The 18,887-nt window shown below is 40.7% G+C and overlaps 1 long non-coding RNA gene across 1 annotated transcript in view; it reads left to right on the top strand.

The window, feature by feature from the left end:
* LOC118919198 (uncharacterized) overlaps positions 1-16,358 on the top strand; it is a 61,869-nt gene extending 45,511 nt beyond the window's left edge. The window contains exons 2-3 of the long non-coding RNA XR_005027400.2: positions 13,766-13,820; positions 15,662-16,358. This is a non-coding gene — a long non-coding RNA (uncharacterized LOC118919198). The remainder of the gene's footprint in view (positions 1-13,765; positions 13,821-15,661) is intronic.
* The last annotated feature ends 2,529 nt before the right edge of the window (positions 16,359-18,887 follow it).

Genomic DNA, 18,887 nt, shown 5'->3' on the forward strand with positions numbered 1-18,887 from the left:
ACCTCACCTTCCAGAGAAGTTTAAGCCCCTGAGAATCTGTACCTACCGTTTGTCATTCAGCACTGACTGTGTTTATGTTTTTTTGCAAAAGTTCCTGCATCCCCAGAAAAACACATATGCAGGAAGTAACAGATGCTCAATAAAAGCTGCTAATAAATCACTGGTTATTGATGAAAGTACTTGCTCTTATAAAAGCCCCCTTTATAGTCTTTCTTCTATTTATTTCTTGCATTTTCCCATTTTCCCTCAGTTATCACTTGTTTTTCATTTACTTTCTCTTGATCGTTCAGCTTCCTAGAGAAGACCTATTTCTGCTCAATCATCTGAAAACAGGAGGTGAGGCCGTATACAAGTGTGTGGTTGTACAATAAGAATATTATATAATGAAATTTTAGAGCACCTACTCAGAGAAGTTATTGTCATTTAAATGTTGTTAGACAAGTGGCGTATATCTAAGAGTGTGCACGCACTTGCTAACTGTCAGGACTCTTCAGGATGTTCCCCCATGCGACTTTTGTTGGAGATCCTCAAAGAAGATTGCAGTTTACTACCGGGAAGGTAAAGGAGAAATGCATCTGTTAGGGGAAAGTCGCAGCATTGCCAAAGCTCTTTATTCTCTTATCCTATCACTATTCTTTGCTAGAAAATGAATCGATTTCATAGAGATCTTCAAAAGGGTGCTTCTCTGTGCCATTGTCCCTTGTGTGACCTCCCTCTCACTTGTTGTTATTCTCACCTGTTACTACTCCATGTCCCCCAACTTCCCACCAACTTTGTGCTATGGAGAAGCTCAATGGGTGGTTTGCTGAAAAGATCTCCACATTCTCCCTCCTGCTTTTTCAATCCATCTCATCTACTTTCTCTTTCCCCCATTTCCTCTCTTTCTCATTCATCTTCTTAGTTAAACAGTTTTTTTTTTTGAGAGGGTATATCTCATATTTATTGATCAAATGGTTGTTAACAACAATAAAATTCTGTATAGGGCACTCAATGCACAATCATTAATCAACCCCAAGTCTAATTCTCAACAGTCTCCAATCTTCTGAAGCATAACGAACAAGTTCTTACATGGAGAACAAATTCTTACATAGTGAATAAGTTCTTACATGGTGAACAGTACAAGGGCAGTCATCACAGAAACTTTCGGTTTTGATCACACATTATGAACTATAAACAATCAAGTCAAATATGAATATTCGTTTGATTTTTATACTTGATTTATATGTGAATCCCACATTTCTCCCTTATTATTATTATTATTATTTTTAATAAAATGCTGAAGTGGTACGTAGATGCAAGACAAAGGTAGAAAATATAGTTTAGTGCTGTAAGAGGGCAAAGGTAGATGATCAGGTGTGTGCCTATAGACTAAGAATTAATCCAAGCTAGACAAGGGCAACAAAACATCCACAGATGCAGAAGATTTCTCTCAAAACAGGGGGCATGAGGTTCTAAGCCTCACCTCTCTTGATCCCCAATTTCTCACCTGATGGCCTCCCTGCGACTGTGACTGTCTTAGGTTGTTCCTCCCTTGAGGAATCTTACCCGTCTCTGGCTAACCAGTCATCTTCCGGGGCCATACAGGGAAATGTAAAGTTGGTAAGTGAGAGAGAAGCAATATTGTTTGAAAAGGTTAGCTTTTTACTTCTTCGCAGATTTATGCCCTGTGGCTTTTATGCCCAGCATTTGTCTTGAGGTGTCTTTACCACTTGGAAGAATTATAATACTCGGTACATTCTATATGAGGCACGAATTCTACTTAAGGGTTGTAATTAGGAAGCAAGAAGAAAAGCTATAGAAGTAGCAGACAGAAGAAAACATGGGAAGATTGATTATTTCTTTGACATATCTTCTTGTAGAGTAACATAAGCATGTGTAGGTTTTTAACTACTAATTAAATTGCACACACACATTAACATAATAGGAATACAGCTACATAACCAAAGCAGACCTACAATAACCAGCCATCTCCAGTGAAACCAAGAAAACCAGTTAGGCACCCTAGGCATTTGTGAAAACTTATCAATGATATGATGAATATTGTCTAACTGAATTTGAATAGTTTGAGAAAAATCAGACAAATTAAAACAACACATTCCTAGGAACTGTTCACATCCCATATGTTCTTTTAATAGTAGATAGTCTGTAGTCGCAAGATTTTGGAGCGCTGCAACTTGCACTTCTCCTAATTCTTGGTTGAGTTCCGACAGTATAGATCCAGTCAAATTTGTTGTTTTACTGTGTGCACAGGGCAGCTTAGATATCTCCTTCTTCATTCCCATGGCAAGTCCAGGAACCGGTGGGATGAATGCAGCTACAACTGCAACAGCGCCAGGATCTTTGTTGAAGTTTTTGATGATCATCTTCTGGAATAACTCTTCCAGAGAATGTTGATGTTGGAAGATCTTCTTCATATCGTATCTTAGTTCGTTTTCTGGGTAGCCAAATTAGGCTTTGATCCTCTGTATAAACACAAACAGACCCTTAGCCCACACTTTGATATGCCCTTTATATCATTGTGAAGAACTTATTGGAGATCACCACACAGAAAATGCTTTTTTTTTAAGAGAAAGGAATATTATCAGAAAAATGTACTTCCATAGCTGATCATCTGACACCCTTTAAATGATCAAAATTAAAGATATTTAAAGCATGCATTATAGTTGATTTACAGTTAGTTTTATCCTATCATGGAGTAATCCCCCTTTTCTTTCATTTCTTTTTTTTTTTTCGGCTATCATTAATCTACAATTACATGAAGAATATTATGTTTACTAGGCTCTCCCCTATACCAGGTCCCCCCCAAAACCCCTTTACAGTCACTGTCCATCAGCATAGCAAAATGTTGTAGAATCACTACTTGTCTTCTCTGTGTTGTACAGTCCTCCCCTTTCTCCCCCCCCTTATGCATGCTAATCATAATACCCCCTTTCTACTTCCCCCCCTTATGCCTCCCTACCCACCCATCCTCCCCAGACCCTTTCCCTTTGATACCTGTTAGTCCATTCCTGGGTTCTGTGATTCTGCTGCTGTTTTGTTCCTTCAGTTTTTCCTTTGTTCTTATACTCCACAGATGAGTGAAATCATTTGGTATTTGTCTTTCTCCACCTAGCTTATTTCACTGAGCATAATACCCTCTAGCTCCATCCATGATATTGCAAATGGTAGGATTTGTTTTCTTCTTATGGCTGAGTAATATTCCATTGTGTATATGTACCACCTCTTCTGTATCCATTCATCTACTGATGGACACTTTGGTTGCTTCCAGTTCTTGGCTATTGTAAATAGTGCTGCAATAAACATAGGGGTGCATCTGTCTTTTTCAAACTTGAGTGCTGCGTTCTTAGGGTAAATTCCTAGGAGTGGAATTCCTGGGTCAAATGGTAAGTCAATTTTGAGCATTTTGAGGAACCTCTATACTGCTTTCCACAATGGTTGAACTAATGTACATTCCCACCAGCAGTGTAGGAGGGTTCCCCTTTCTCCACAACTTCGCCAACATTTGTTGTTGTTTGTCTGTTGGATGGTAGCCATCCTTCCTGGTGTGAGGTGATACTTCATTGTGGTTTTAATTTGCATTTCTCTGATAATTAGCGATGTGGAGCATCTTTTCATGTGTCTGTTGGCCATCTGTATTTCTTTTTTGGAGAACTGTCTGTTCAGTTCCTCTGCCCATTTTTTAATTGGTTTATTTGATTTTTGTTTGTTGAGGTGGGTGAACTCTTTATATATTTTGGACGTCAAGCCTTTATCAGATGTGTCATTTACAAATATATTCTCCCAAACTGTAGGGTATCTTTTTGTTCTATTGATGGTGTCTTTTGCTGTACAGAAGCTTTTCAGCTTAATATAGTCCCACTTGTTCATTTTTGCTGTTGTTTTCCTTGCCTGGGGAGATATGTTCAACAAGAGGTCACCCATGTTTATGTCTAAGAGGTTTTTGCCTATGTTTTTTTCTAAGAGTTCTATGGTTTCATGACTTACATTCAGGTCTTTGATCAATTTTGAATTTACTTTTGTGTATGGGGTTAGACAATGGTCCAGTTTCATTCTCCTACATGTAGCTGTCCAGTTTTGCCAGCACCGTTTGTTGAAGAGACTGTCATTTCGCCATTGTATGTCCATGGCTCCTTTATCAAATATTAATTGACCATATATGTTTGGGTTAATGTCCGGATTCTCTAATCTGTTCCACTGGTCTGTGGCTCTGTTCTTGTGCTAGTACCAAATTGTCTTGATTACTATGGCTTTATAGTAGAGCTTGAAGTTGGGGAGTGAGATCCCCCCTACTTTATTCTTCTTTTTCAGGATTGCTTTGGCTATTTGGGGTCTTTGGTGTTTCCATATGAATTTTTGAATTATTTGTTCCAGTTCGTTAAAGAATGTTGCTGGTAATTTGATAGGGATTGCATCAAATCTGTATATTGCATTGGGCAGGATGGCCATTTTGACGATATTAATTCTTTCTAGCCACGAGCATGGGATGAGTTTCCATTTGTTAGTGTCCCCTTTAATATCTCTTAAGAGTGACTTGTAGTTTTCAGGGTTTAGGTCTTTCACTTCTTTGGTTAGGTTTATTCCTAGGTATTTTATTCTTTTTGATGCAATTGTGAATGGAATTGTTTCCCTGATTTCTCTTTCTATTGGTTCATTGTTAGTATATAGGAAAGCCACAGATTTCTGTGTGTTAATTTTGTATCCTGCAACTTTGCTGTACTCCAATATCAGTTCTAGTAGTTTTGGAGTGGAGTCTTTAGGGTTTTTTATGTACAATATCATGTCATCTGCAAATAATGACAGTTTAACTTTTTCTTTACAAATCTGGATTCCTTGTATTTCTTTGTTTTGTCTTATTGCCATGGCTAGGACCTCCAGTACTATGTTGAATAACAGTGGGGAGAGTGGGCATCCCTGTCTTGTTCCCGATCTCAGAGGAAAAGCTTTCAGCTTCTCACTGTTCAGTATAATGTTGGCTGTGGGTTTATCATATATGGCCTTTATTCTGTTGAGGTACTTGCCCTCTATACCCATTTTGCTGAGAGTTTTTATCATGAATGGACGTTGCATTTTGTCAAATGCTTTTTCAGCATCTATGGAGATGATCATGTGGTTTTTGTCTTTCTTTTTGTTGATGTGGTGGATGATGTTGATGGATTTTCGAATGTTGTACCATCCTTGCATCCCTGGGATGAATCCCACTTGGTCATGGTGTATGATCCTTTTGATATGTTTTTGAATTCAGTTTGCTAATATTTTATTAAGTATTTTTGCATCTACATTCATCAGGGATATTGGTCTGTAATTTTCTTTTTTGGTGGGGTCTTTGCCTGGTTTTGGTATTAGGGTGATGTTGGCTTCATAGAGTGAGTTTGAGAGTATTCCCTCCTCTTCTATTTTTTGGAAAACTTTAAGGAGAATGGGTATTATGTCTTCTCTGTGTGTCTGATAAAATTCCTAGTAAATCCGTCCAGCCCAGGGGTTTTGTTCTTGGGTAGTTTTTTGATTCCCATTTCAATTTCTTTGCTCATAATTAGTTTGTTTAACTTTTGTGTTTCTTCCCTGGTCAGTCTTGGAGGGTTTTATTTTTCTAGGAAGTTGTCCATTTCTTCTAGGTTTTTCAGCTTGTTGGCATATAGGTTTTCATAGTAGTCTTTAATAATTCTTTGTATTTCTGTGGAGTCTGTCGTGATTTTTCCGTTCTCACATCTGATTCTATTGATTTGTGTTGATTCTCTTTTTCTCTTAATATGTTTGGCTAGAGGCTTATCTATTTTTTTGTTTTCTCAAAGAGCCAGCTCTTGGTTTCATTGATTTTTGCTATTGTTTTATTCTTCTCAATTGTGTGTATTTCTTCTCTTATCTTTATTATGTCCCTCCTTCTGCTGACCTTAGGTCTCATTTGTTCTTCTTTTTCCAGTTTCAAGAATTGTGATGTTAGACTATTCATTTGGGGTTGTTCTTTCTTCTTCAAGTGTGCCTGGATCACTATATACTTTCGTCTTAAGACTGCTTTTGCTGTGTCCCACAGAAGTTGGGGCTTTGTGTTGTTGTTGTCATTTGTTTCCATATATTCCTTGATCTCTATTTTAATTTGTTCATTGATCCATTGATTATTTAGGAGCATGTTGTTAATCCTCCATGTGTTTGTGAGCCTTTTTGTTTTCTATGTAGAATTTATTTCTAGTTTTATACCTTCGTGTTCTGAAAAGTTGGTTGGTAGAATTTCAATATTTTGGAATTTACTGAGGCTCTTTTTGTGGCTAGTATATGTGGTCTATTCTGGAGAATGTACCATGTGCACTTGAGAAGAATGTATATCCTGTTGCTTTTGGATGTAGAGTTCTATAGATATTTATTAGGTCCATTTGTTCTAGTGTGTTGTTCAGTGCTTCTGTGTCCTTACTTATTTTCTGCGTGGTGGATCTATCCTTTGGGGTGAGTGGTGTGTTGAAGTCTCCTAAAATGAATGCATTGCAGTCTATTTCCCCCTTTAGTTCTGTTAGTATTTGTTTCACACATGCTGGTGCTCCTGTGTTGGGTGCATATATATTTAGAATGGTTATATCCTCTTGTTGGACTGAGCCCGTTATCATTATGTAGTGTCCTTCTTTATCTCTTGTTACTTTCTTTGTTTTGAAGTCTATTTTGTCTGATATTAGTACTGCAACCCCTGCTTTCTTCTGGCTGTTGTTTGCCTGAAATATGTTTTTCCATCCCTTGACTTTTAGTCTGTACATGTCTTTGGGTTTGAGGTGAGTTTCTTGTAAGCAACGTATAGATGGGTCTTGCTGTTTTATCCTTTCTATTACTCTGTGTCTTTTTATTGGTGCATTCAATCCATTATCATTTAGGGTGACTATGGAAAGATATGTACTTACTGCCATTGCAGGCTTTAAATTCGTGGTTACCAAAGGTTCAAGGTTAGCCTCTTTAGTATCTTACTGCCTGACTTAGCTCGCTTATTGAGCTGTTATTTACACTGTCTGGAGATTCTTTTCTTCTCTTCCTTCTTATTCCTCCTCCTCCATTCTTCATATGTTGGGTGTTTTGTGCTGTGCTCTTTCTAGGAGTGCTCCCATCTAGAGCATTCCCTGTAAGATGCCCTGTAGAGGTGGTTTGTGGGAAGCAAATTCCCTCAGCTTTTGCTTGTCTGGGAATTTTTTAATCCCTCCAGCATATTTAAATGATAGTTGTGCTTGATACAGTATCCTTGGTTCAAGGCCCTTCTGTTTCATTTCATTGAATATATCATGCCATTCTCTTCTGGCATGTAGGGATTCTGTCGAGAAGTCTGATGTTAGCCTGATGGGTTTCCCTTTATAGGTGACCTTTTTCTCTCTAGCTGCCTTTAAAACTCTTTCCTTGTCCTTGATTTTTGCCATTTTAATTATTATGTGTCTTGGTGTTGTCCTCCTTGGATCCTTTCTGTTGGGAGTTTTGTGTATTTCTGTGGTCTCTTCGATTATTTCCTCCCCCAGTTTCGGGAAGTTTTTCATCAATTATTTCTTCAAAGACACTTTCTATCCCTTTTTCTCTCTCTTCTTCTTCTTTTACCCCTATAATACTGATATTGTTCCTTTTGGATTGGTCACACAGTTCTCTTAATATTGTTTCATTCCTTGAGATCCTTTTATCTCTCTCTATGTCAGCTTCTATGCGTTCCTGTTCTCTGGTTTCAATTCCATCAATGGCCTCTTGCATCTTATCCATTCTGCTTATAAATCTTTCCAGAGTTTGTTTCACTTCTGTAATCTCCTTCCTGGCATCTGTGATCTCCCTCCGGACTTCATCCCTTAGCCTTGCATATTTCTTTGCATCTCCATCAGCATGTTTATGATTTTTATTTTGAATTCTTTTTCAGGAAGACTGGTTAGGTCTGTCTCCTTCTCTGGTGTTGTCTCTGTGATCTTGGTTTGCCTGTAGCTTTGCCTTTTCATGGTGATAGGAATAGTTTGCAGAGCTGGGATGAGTGACGGCTGGAAGAACTTCCCTTCTTGTTGGTTTGTGGCCCTCCTCTCCTGGGAGAACAGCGACCTCTAGTGGCTTGTGCTGCGCAGCTGCGCGCAGACAGGGCTTCTGCTTCCTGCCCGGCTGCTATGGAGTTTATCTCTGCTGTTGCTGTGGTCGTGGCCTGTCTCGGGCAGCTACTCCAAAATGGTGGAGTCGCATTGGAGGGGGAGCGGCCGGGAGGCTATTTATCTCCGTAAGGGGCCTCCCTGCTCCCTGCAGCCCAGGGGATTTCGGTGCCCAGAGATCCCCAGATTCCCTGCCTCTGGACTAAGTGTCCTTCCTTGTCCCTTTAAGACTTCCAAAAAGCACTCGCCAAAACAAAACAAAAAAACAAAAAGCCACTCACTTTTCTTTGTCCTCAGGCGCCGGCTTCAGGGACCCACTCACAGTTCTTGCTGCCCTGTTTTCCCAGTATCGAGGGCCCTGCGCTCTGGCCCGGATGGCTGGGGCTGGGTGTTCGGCAGCCCTGGGCTCCGTCTCCCTCCCACTCTGCCTCCTCTCCTCCCGCCGGGAGCTGGGGGGAGCAGCGCTCGGGTCCCGTGGGGCCGGGTCTTGTATCTTACCCCCTTCGCGAGGTCCTGGGTTTTCGCCGGTGTGGATGTGGTCTGGATATTGTCCTGAGTCCTTTGGTCTCTATTCTAGGAAGAGTTGTCTTTGTTATATTTTCATAAATATATGTGGTTTTGGGAGGAGATTTCCGCTGCTCTACTCACACCGCTATCTTGGCTCTGCCTCCAGTTCCACAGTTTTTATTTGGAAAGTGAGTAAAAATAAAAGCACTTCAGAACTCAGACCATGCAGCCCAAACCTTGCCTGAAGAAAATGTTTAGAGCTCAGTGATAACTCAGAATTCTTTGTGAGAATTTGAAAGACTTTCAACTAAAGCAGGGAAGGAAATGTTGCCATAAGAGTTGCTGAACGTATGAAAATAAAGGTGTAATAATTCCTGCAGCAAAACCAAATATGTAAATGGAAAGCAAATATAGTCAGTTTGAGGATGGACTTAAGACAAAATGTAGCACATAAAAAAAACATTCCCTGGCCTGGAGTTAGTACCACAGGGTGGGAATTGGACTGGGAATCTAAGCAGACAGCCAGCAACAAAGGGCCTAATAGCCAGGCCCTGGGGCAACAATGGCAAGAGTCCAGGAAACAGAGGACCCCCTATTTCTGAAGCCATGTTTTCCTGTCTTGTGCTACTCTGTCCATTATAAATGAAATGCTGGTTAATACACTTGTAGTAAAGGAATTGGTACTAGGAAGTACAAAGAAGCAAACTACAATGGAATTACATCAATGGAAATGACTAGCTGGTTGTTTACCAAATAGTTCTCTTTATCTCTTACGCTCACAGAAGAATGACTTTCCTGAATCTTCCTTTTATTTAAGTGCAGCCATGAGCCTGATTTCTGGGCAGAATCCCTTCTTCAGGCTCCACCCATAAATCTCTCCCATGGCTGATCCTCCATCCTTTGAAAACATCTGTTGGTAGGAGAGAATTCTGTACATATGGATGACAGAGCCACAAAGTGGAAACGACCCAAGAATCTGAGATGCCCCTTGGAGCAGAACATCTCATAAAACAAAAACAAACAACAACAAACAAAATTTACCCAACCAGGAACACCTGCTTCAGACTGTTGTGTTAAAGAGAAATACATTTTACTGTTACAAGACATGGACATTTTCCAGTTTTAGAACTACTCAAACACAGAGCTGCTCATAGGCCATAGGAGTGATTTGTGCATATTTTGCCTGCTCAGTATTCCAGACCCCATTCTCCTAATACATCACCCTACTGTTCCCAGGAAACCTCTCCCATGGTTAGTTCAAGTGGTCGGTGGGTTGAGCCCCATCTCCCTGTAGATTCAGAGGTGAGCATATGACCCACTTACCACAATCACCATATCAAATCCCCTCCTCCACAGTGGTAAATGGGCCCTTAACCCAAATCGAGCCAGTTAAGATGATTACTATGATTTTTGTCTGTGTTATAAGGAAATAAACATATTTCACAAGGTTTGCAGTTATAAGAATGTCATTGTGCAGGTTTCAGGCTTCCATGTGGGGAATGCCAGGCAGAGAAAGCAGAAATAAGATACAGAGGAAGTTTTTTGGGGACATTGTTTGAACACCTCAGTCTAGCCATATCTGAAGCAAAGTGCCTATGACATTTTGAGATACACTAGGATATGAACTTCCCTTCCAATTGGTCAGTATTTTTGTTTCGTTTTGCTGCTATGACAAATTACCAAGAACATAGTGGCTTAAAACATAGAAATTTATTCTCATATAGCTCTGGAGGTCATCTGTCTGAAATCAGGTGTACAGGGCTGAAGTCAAAGATTTGGCAAGGCTGGCTCCTTCTGGTTTCCTTACTTGTTCCTGATTTTGTCGGCTGCCTATAGCCCTTGCTCACAGCCCCTTTCTTCGTGCTGAAAGCCGAGAGTGCAGCATCTTCTCTCTTCTCGGACCCCTGCCTCCTTCTTGTAAGGAATTTGTTGTGATGCTAGGTCACCCAGGTAATCCAGAATAATCTCCCCATACCACAATCCTTAACTCAATGATATCTACAAAGTCCCTTTGCCACGTAAGATAACATATTAGTGCCTTCTGGGAATTAGGACATGGATATCCTTGGGGAGCCATTATTCAGCTTACCATAGTCAATGTGATTTGAATTTTCATACTTAAGCCCTGATGACTTTCTCTGAATTTTTAACCTGTGCTCCTTAAATTTTACAGAACCTGTGTCTCTAAGTTACAGTCCCAGCCTAAGCTGCAGGAAGAAGAAGGAAGAGAATGTGTATTGGGAGAAATAAGCAGGCCTTTATGTAGGAAAGTATAAAACACCTAAGTTCACAGAGGGCCCCTAATAAACTTTTGAAAGGCAGGCTGTGTACTGTGTGTGATGTAAATGGTTCTGGCCTGCCCCTGGGATATTGCCTATAGACGGGGTTAATTACCTTTGGACTTCCTTGCTAGGCAATCTTTTAATTTTTGTATAATTTTAAAGGTAACCATTCTTTATAATTAGGGTGCCATGATAATTTATCATCTAAATCAGAATATTTTTGAAGGGGGAAAAAGGTGATTTTAAAATTAACCCAGAATAACAGGCATAAATTGGGACTCTCCAGGGAAGCCAGGATGTGATTTTACCCTACTACTAATAAGACATGGTAACGTATTATCTAAACTAACTTGTTCAAGTTCTAGGAAAGATTTCTGCACTCTAGAAAATATAAGTATGTAAAGGAAAAGTCAAAAATTACTTTTTGTGTATTTTTTCCCTTGATGAACATAATTCATAAACTCATTTAAGACATTGGACTTTTATATAGTCTGTAATAATGGGAAAGTATCTAATATGGTGGAAACTATTCAACTATTAAATACATTCATCCATTAATTTATCTACTCATCCAGAAAATATTTAATGAGCACTTAGTGTGTACACCAGCCACAGTGCTAGGACTCAGACAAGTTATGGCCATGACAGAGGTTTATGAAGACAGACAGCTGGGTGAACAGGGGCGAAGACACAGGGGGGACTTCTGACAGGATCAGGAAAGCATCTGACACATTAGTAGGAGAGGAAGAGTTTCACGGTTTATTTTGGTTTAAGAGGTGTGAAGATGGAGGGGTTATTTGAAGGAGACGGGTGGTTGGGTCCAGATCTGGAAAAGCCAAGAATGAGGTGTGAGGTGTGGGCATCTCATTTGTACTTAACAGTGAATCAGCAGGGATGCTGTCAAACTCAGAAGGATGTGATCAGCTTTACCTTCTAAGAAGGCAATTCTGAAGCCTGCAGGGAACCAGAAGATCATGGGGAGGAGTTCAGTATAGAAATAGCCATGACAGCTAGAGGTCTTTCTGAGTAATTACTGAGTGCTGGCTACTATTATAAGCATTTTTTATCATTTAAATTCATATGTATCACTCCAACTTCTTAAACTTGTGACAATTGCTGGCCTGTGTTTTAGAGGAGAACACCAGTGTGGCAAGATCTTGAGTAATCACTTAAGGCCAAACAGCTAGTCAATAGTGTTGCTTGGATTCAAACATAATCTGTCTGCGTTAGGTCTGCAGCAGTCACTGCGTACTACCGTTACCCCATGTGAACGATAACCTGAACTAAGAGAACGAATGTGGCAATATGGAGAAGAGACACAGTTTGGAAGAGGACATCTCTCATCTTTGAGTTTTGATAGCCCCTTCTTCTGAGCAACTGTTTGCAGAATATAGGGAGACAAAAGAATTAGAGCAGATTTTAAGATCCATAATATGGGCATTGGGTGTACAATGACAGCAATTGAAACAAATTCCAGGTTGAGCCCTATTGGAAACAAAGATGGTATTCTCAGCATGGAGTATAGTGAATTGGAAATTCCTGCAGAATACAGTGATAGATGTACATGCTCAGAGGTAGCGTGAGGGGCTGGGAGTGGAGGCAGATGAATAGGATCCATGAGTAATTGCAGCCTAGGAAATGAAGACAATGTATAGCAGTTAAATTCCTACTTATCCCTCAAGGACTAAGTCAAACATAACCCTGAGCACAGTTCCTGGAACAACATGGACATTCATTCAGGAATAGCAGCTGCTTAACTGACTGACTAAAAGAAAGTATTTCTATAGAAAGTTTCTCCAACAATTACATCCCATGGTGGGTGACCCTTTCACTTCTCAGCTTCTGTGGCACTTGCCACCTGGGCCACTCATTAGGCACCCGTATGTGTGTATTTCTGTTAAATCTCACTCTGCATATGCACCTTTCTTACCAGCTGTCTTTGAAGCTGCTTAAGACAGGGTCACAGTGTAAACCTCTTGGTATTCCCCACAGCTAGGTGTACTTTGGAGTTGTATGAAAGAACCACTTTACTTCATTTCTTGCAGAGTGGATCACAATATTGAGCAAGCCCCAAGCCCAGCTAGATTGCAAAGGAGAGGACAACACAGACAGTAAGAAAGCCGATCTTACTACAAGAACGTGGTTGCCTGGACCCTTCCCAGCAAGAAGCTGCTGTAACTGCTCTTCCAAGAGAGAAAGGCCATGGCTGGTGAAGGCAGACCCAGTGCACCTGCTCAGGGAAACCTCGGGGGCTGGCCTACCCCTTCCCTGGAGCACACTCTGCAATTAATAGTATCTGTTCTTTAAGTCATGTTAACCCTTCCATCACTAAAAGGAGGTTTTGTATACTAGGTGGCTGTGTCCTCCTCAAATCACCCACCAGCCATTATGACAGGTTATTTGTATTTTACACAGGATGACTTAACAGCTTCCCAAAGAAACCCACTCACCTAGAGTCCATTTAACAAGTCATAATATACCCTAATGATGTGTTTTTTAAATAATTAGAAAAAAGATAGTGTATATTAATTGGTAACATTAATTCATTATGGCATATATTAAAAGAATTTGCACAGTTCAGTTTAAAGCAATTTCCTCATTATTATCTTTATAGCTCCACTATGGAAAGTAGATTTTATATCCCTTGTTAACATATAAAAAAAAAAAACTGAGTCTCAGACACTAGAATTCACTTGAATAATATCACATTGTTCGAAGTAGCATTCCTGGAACTCGAATCCAAGTCCAGTTTATCTACAGCATTCCTCGATACCACAGCTGCTGTTAAACAACAATGATCAGCATTGTGCTTTAGAGATTATCAACCTATTCCATACATGTTTGATTTTTCTTATAGGAATTCTGGCAAGTAGGAGTGACAGGCAGTGTTCTCGTTTACAGATAAAGAAACTGCAGCTCAAAGCACTTCAACCGTTTGTGTGAAGGAACGTGGACAGTAAGTGGCGGGGTGGGAGAAGCTTCTGTGAGGGACATGCTAGGATGGCTCTTTCCCCTGCAGCATGACAGGCCATTGTAACCAAAGGGCCATTTAGTATGTGCTCCTGTTCTCCCTAGTCATTTTTTCAATGAACATACTGTCAACCAGGAAGGCAAATTAGAGGCCCTTGGTCATGAGGGTAACACAAGGAGGCTGGTGGCAGTGGGCAGCCCTGGTACCCTACTCACAGGTCCCAAGAAGCAGCATGCAAGCAGCTGCCATGGCTTCAGGGCCCCTGTGGTGTAAACGTGCAGGCTCACTGCAAAAGTGGTTTATGACACAGGCTTTGGTATCGGAGAATTCTGGGTGAGTGGTAGGCATGTCTTGGCCTATTGTGAATGAGACAACCTTAGGCTGTAGACTGAAACACTAACAGTGCCTTCTTCATAGAGCAGTTGGTGCTGGCCTGTGGAAATAATGCTTAGAAGGCACAGCATATAGCCTAGCACAGACTGAGAGGCACAGTAGCGCCAGGGGTTATCTAGTCACAGAGGTGCTGATAGCCTCCGGGCTAGGAGGGAAAGAAGAGACAGGGGCGTTGAAAGTGGGATTTGGTCCTGCTATTTTCTCATAACTGATTCTCAGTGGATGTTATCACATTTATCTGATTTTCCTTACTCTTTCACTGACACAGCCCCTGACAGCTCAGAGGGCACCTGCCACAAGAATTTGCTCCTTGTGGAGCTAGTCTGTGGGATGGATGCTGTGCAGGGGAGTATCAGGGTCTGAGAGAGGGAGGGGGACTTGTCCATGGCTACCTGTTGTTTATCTGGCAGTATGGAGGCCAGAAACCACCCCTTTCATCTCATTATCCCCATTTTGGTGTCTCTTCATGGCTCTCCTGGCAAGCAAAGTAGAGCCACAAAGCTGACCATCAGGAAGACATCAAAGGACACCCACCCAGCTCCCACTCCAGGGACGTCCCTGTGACGATGTTGGTGCTGAATCCGGACACTTGGTATTTCCTTGGCTGAGCAAATCCTGTCTGTACTTTGCTCAAACTCTTCTCCAGGCCTCAAGTGCACCGTTACCCCAGTGGGCTAACCTTGTGTTTCCCTCTTTTTTTCCAAAACAAGAGGAATCTACTACATCCAAGATGGTCCATTCATTGTTCCTTAATTTTACTTGTCTGTCCCAAATCCATACTGCTGTTCATTCCTTTTCCTGTGTCTAGAATATTTCCTCATTCTCTTCCTGGCCAAATTACACCTCCTCTAAGGTCAAACTTTAGTTTTTTTTCATCCACAAATCCTCCCTTACATTTGCCCATTCCCTCTTCCTTTGAATTTAAAGCATTTATTATCTGGCTATTTGTGATTGTCCCCACACACATCTTTGTGGTATCATTAACACATATTTATGCCCTGTTTACCTACCCATATTACGTTCTCTCAGGGGTGAAAAAGTCCTATCTCAATTTTTATAACACTTTTATCTTATAGCCAATGTCTGGCACATAGTAAAAAAACTCAATAAATGCTTAGTGATTTGGCTAACTTAGAATATTATATTCTTGGGAATTGCTATTAATTTAGTCCAGAATTATGCTTCCACATGCTTCATATCAGTAGTTTCCATTTATTAGGTCTTTACTACACAACTTACATTTTGCCAAGTATTCCACATTTTACATGATCTACTTGGAAAAACTCGATGTTGGAGATATTGCATTCTTTGTCATGTTTCATACAACCAACTGAGGCATAGAAAGATTAACTAACTTGCCCATATGTGCACACCTGGTAAAATAATGGAGTCAGAATTCATATACCTAACTACCACTTTATACTGTTTTCCAGAATTTGATTGGCTTTGGGATTCCTCGTACACTGTATGTACACAGTAAGGCTGTGTTGTTGATGACGATGAGGGCTGCTAATAATGTTGACTCATGAGATTCCAAGATGGAAAGCTGTTCTCACCTCAAGTTCCAGGAAAGTGAACTGACCCTAAAGGCAGAATCTGTAACCATTTAGATACTGCACTACCTACAATGAAAGGGGGAAAAAAACATAAGAGGCTTATGGTAATTAGAAGTCAGATTTCAGCTATTGGTTTGTTCTTCTGTTTAAAATGCATCTTTTGGTCTTGTAGCCACCTGCAAGATATGAAAACCCTTCTCTATCAGTGTGAATACTTGCACCTTGCAAACATGTAAATTCTTAAGGGACCTTAGTGGAATTTCATTTTCTATAGCATTTCACTTCTAATTGTAATTAGCCAGCTGGTAAATTTCCCCAGAGAATGCCTAAAACATAGACTTCTTATCTGTAATGGCAATATCACTTGTCCCTTTATTCTCTTACTGTCTGGGTACTGGGTGAGGTAGCCCAACTTAAGGAAAGAGAACAAGAAAGAAATAGGAGAGACTGGTCAAGTTAGGGTAAAATCTGCTTTTAAAATGCAGAGCATTTGTTTCTCCTACAGATGTTTCTATGTGGAGCCTCTAGGTTCTGGGCTCATGCATAGATCAGGCTTTTGTTTCATTTATGTTTTTGTTTTTAACCCCCTGAAAGCTTCCCTTGCATTTTGACATAGTTTGGAATTCACAGTACTGTTAAGAGAGAGAGAGAGAGAGACAGACTACATTTTTTTTGACATCTTTTTATTGGAAGGTTAAAGATCTTTTCACCTAGTAATTAATTAGGCTTTGACAGGACCCCATAGACAGGTCACTGAAGCACAGCTTTCATAAAGGATGTGACTTGGACAAAAAATAAAACAAAACCAAACAAAACTGCTTCCCTTAGGCCACATAACAAGATCTAGGTAGACATAGGCCTGTAACTAGAAAGGCCCATCTTTTATACTTACAGAATAAAGGCAAGTCTAGGACAAATGGAGTCATATCTTATGATTCTCAAACTACATGGTCTTTTCCAGAGCTACCCAACATTTGTAATTTCATACTGAATGGGACAGATTTTAGATTACACAAGTACGGACGCCAGGATAAAGGTATCACAAAGTGTCAGTTAGGACCTGGAAATCTACAGATGTAAGAGAAAAACAGATGCATCTGATGATTAACCAGGCATGGACACCCTTGATTTAAGCCATGTGCCAATCACCCCAGCCTGTCCCAGAAGGCTCTTCCGTGAATAAGTAGCTCCGCGCAGGAGAGGGGGTTAGGAGATTACAGCTTTACTCCTGACTCAGACACTATCTCACTGTGGCTTTGGACAGGTCACCCCAGTACTGTTTCTTCATTGTAAAAGGTAAGGGTTGGATGACCTTTGTAGCTGTAATGTCCTGGGATAGGAGAAAGCAGATTGCAATAAAAAAAGTCTAAGTACCTTCACTCACTGTGGGCCCTCCCTGTTTCCATCTTCTTTGTAATCCAGAAGGCAAAACCCCCAACCACACCCAATCTCCTTCTCCTACGGGGGGTGAGGGGGTGGGGGTGTGTGTGCCTGAGCTAAGCAGAGTGGCAGAGGCAAGAGGAGCAGACCTCTCTGCATCCACAAGTGACAAGGCACTGTTTTTAGAGAATGGGGAAAATGGACTGGTTTTGTAGAAAGAGAAGAGAAAGAAAAGTTGAGCCTACTAAACAGCAAAAGCAACCTAAGTGTATGTGTCTCAGGGTGTGAAATGAGAATTACAGAAGGAAAAATCTCTGAGAATAAGTGAAATTCTTCTTTTCAGGCAAATCTTCAGTAAGAGTTTGATAAGTGTATTAGTCATAGGGCCGGGGTGTTATTTCCTTAAATGTTTCCCAAAATCTGTTTCACAGACCACTAGCATAATTCTTTGTAGATGCTACTTGAAAAAGTTTGGTTTTTGGCATAAAAACCTGGATAATAAATACATAAGTCTCCATAATGCCCATTAGAATAATAAAGATACTGGTAATCCCAGCAGTTAAAATGAAATAAATGCCTGCTAAACATAACTATAAAAATGCTCCCCTCCAAAAAAACATTTATCAAGTACCTACACAACTAGTGTTCCGTGGAAGATGGGTCGTCACTTATAATAGCACAGCTGTGAAATAGTTGCCATTAGTCTTGTAGTCATCACAAATATGTGTACCTTTTAAACTGTCATTTGTTTTTTGGCAGATGGCAAAAAGGAATGCCATCCCTTGAGGAAGTGATACATTTTTTTTCCCCATGAGTCACAGTAATTTACCCTGTAGAGTAGTGGCAGGGCGAGGGAAATCCTATTTTAAATCACAGAGAGAGACTGTTCCTTTACAGGGACAGCAGGCAGGTTATTACCTCTTGTCTTGCCAATGGGTTTCAGTCCTCGGCAAGTTCACTACAGATTCAGTGAGACCGAGGAATGACAATGGAACATTCTTGGGGTGAAAGGGTTATACCCATTATACCCAACTTTATTCCCACGGTGGCAGGTCATTCACTAGAATCCCATCCGCTCAGAGACAGTCTGCATGCAGCAAGCCTGTCTCTGCCTCTGGGCCTCTCTATCCCCGCAGCCGTCTCAGTCTCTGTCCTCAATGTTACCACCACTCCAGCCTTGTCTTTGCTCTCCTGAAGCCATGCCACCACGTCACTCAGAGCACCAGGCAGAGTTCTTTTATATAGAGTCAATAACAATGTATTGCCCGCATGTGTGTAGTGAGCTAGCCACTCTGGGGCCAAGTGAGAATCCTGGCCACAGGAAGCTTCACTTTATCCATACCTCTCCTTGAGAGTTCTTTAAAGGTGCTACACTGAATTGCATTCTTGAAATTCTAGTGTTTTTGAACGGTACATAGCTGTTTCAGTGAACTTTAAAGTCAGTTGCTGTCAGTCATCCCATATCTTTAGCTGTAAATATTCTTATGTTTCCCTCCTAAATTTAACTTAAAATCAGCAAATGACTATCATCTGTGACTTGAGGCAATATGCATTCCAAACATCCAGCTTTCTGTTGTTGCAGGAGAGTAGGATTGGTGGACTCAATTAACTTGAAGGGTTCAGTTGCCTGTTGGATTTGCATCCAGTGACTACCGGAGTGAAGGAAGCATAGACAACGTTTTAGGTTCTAACGCTGACTCTGAAAGCCATATGTAAATGTCAT

Source organism: Manis pentadactyla, chromosome 8 (assembly GCF_030020395.1).
Source record: "Manis pentadactyla isolate mManPen7 chromosome 8, mManPen7.hap1, whole genome shotgun sequence".
Lineage (NCBI taxonomy): Eukaryota > Metazoa > Chordata > Mammalia > Pholidota > Manidae > Manis > Manis pentadactyla.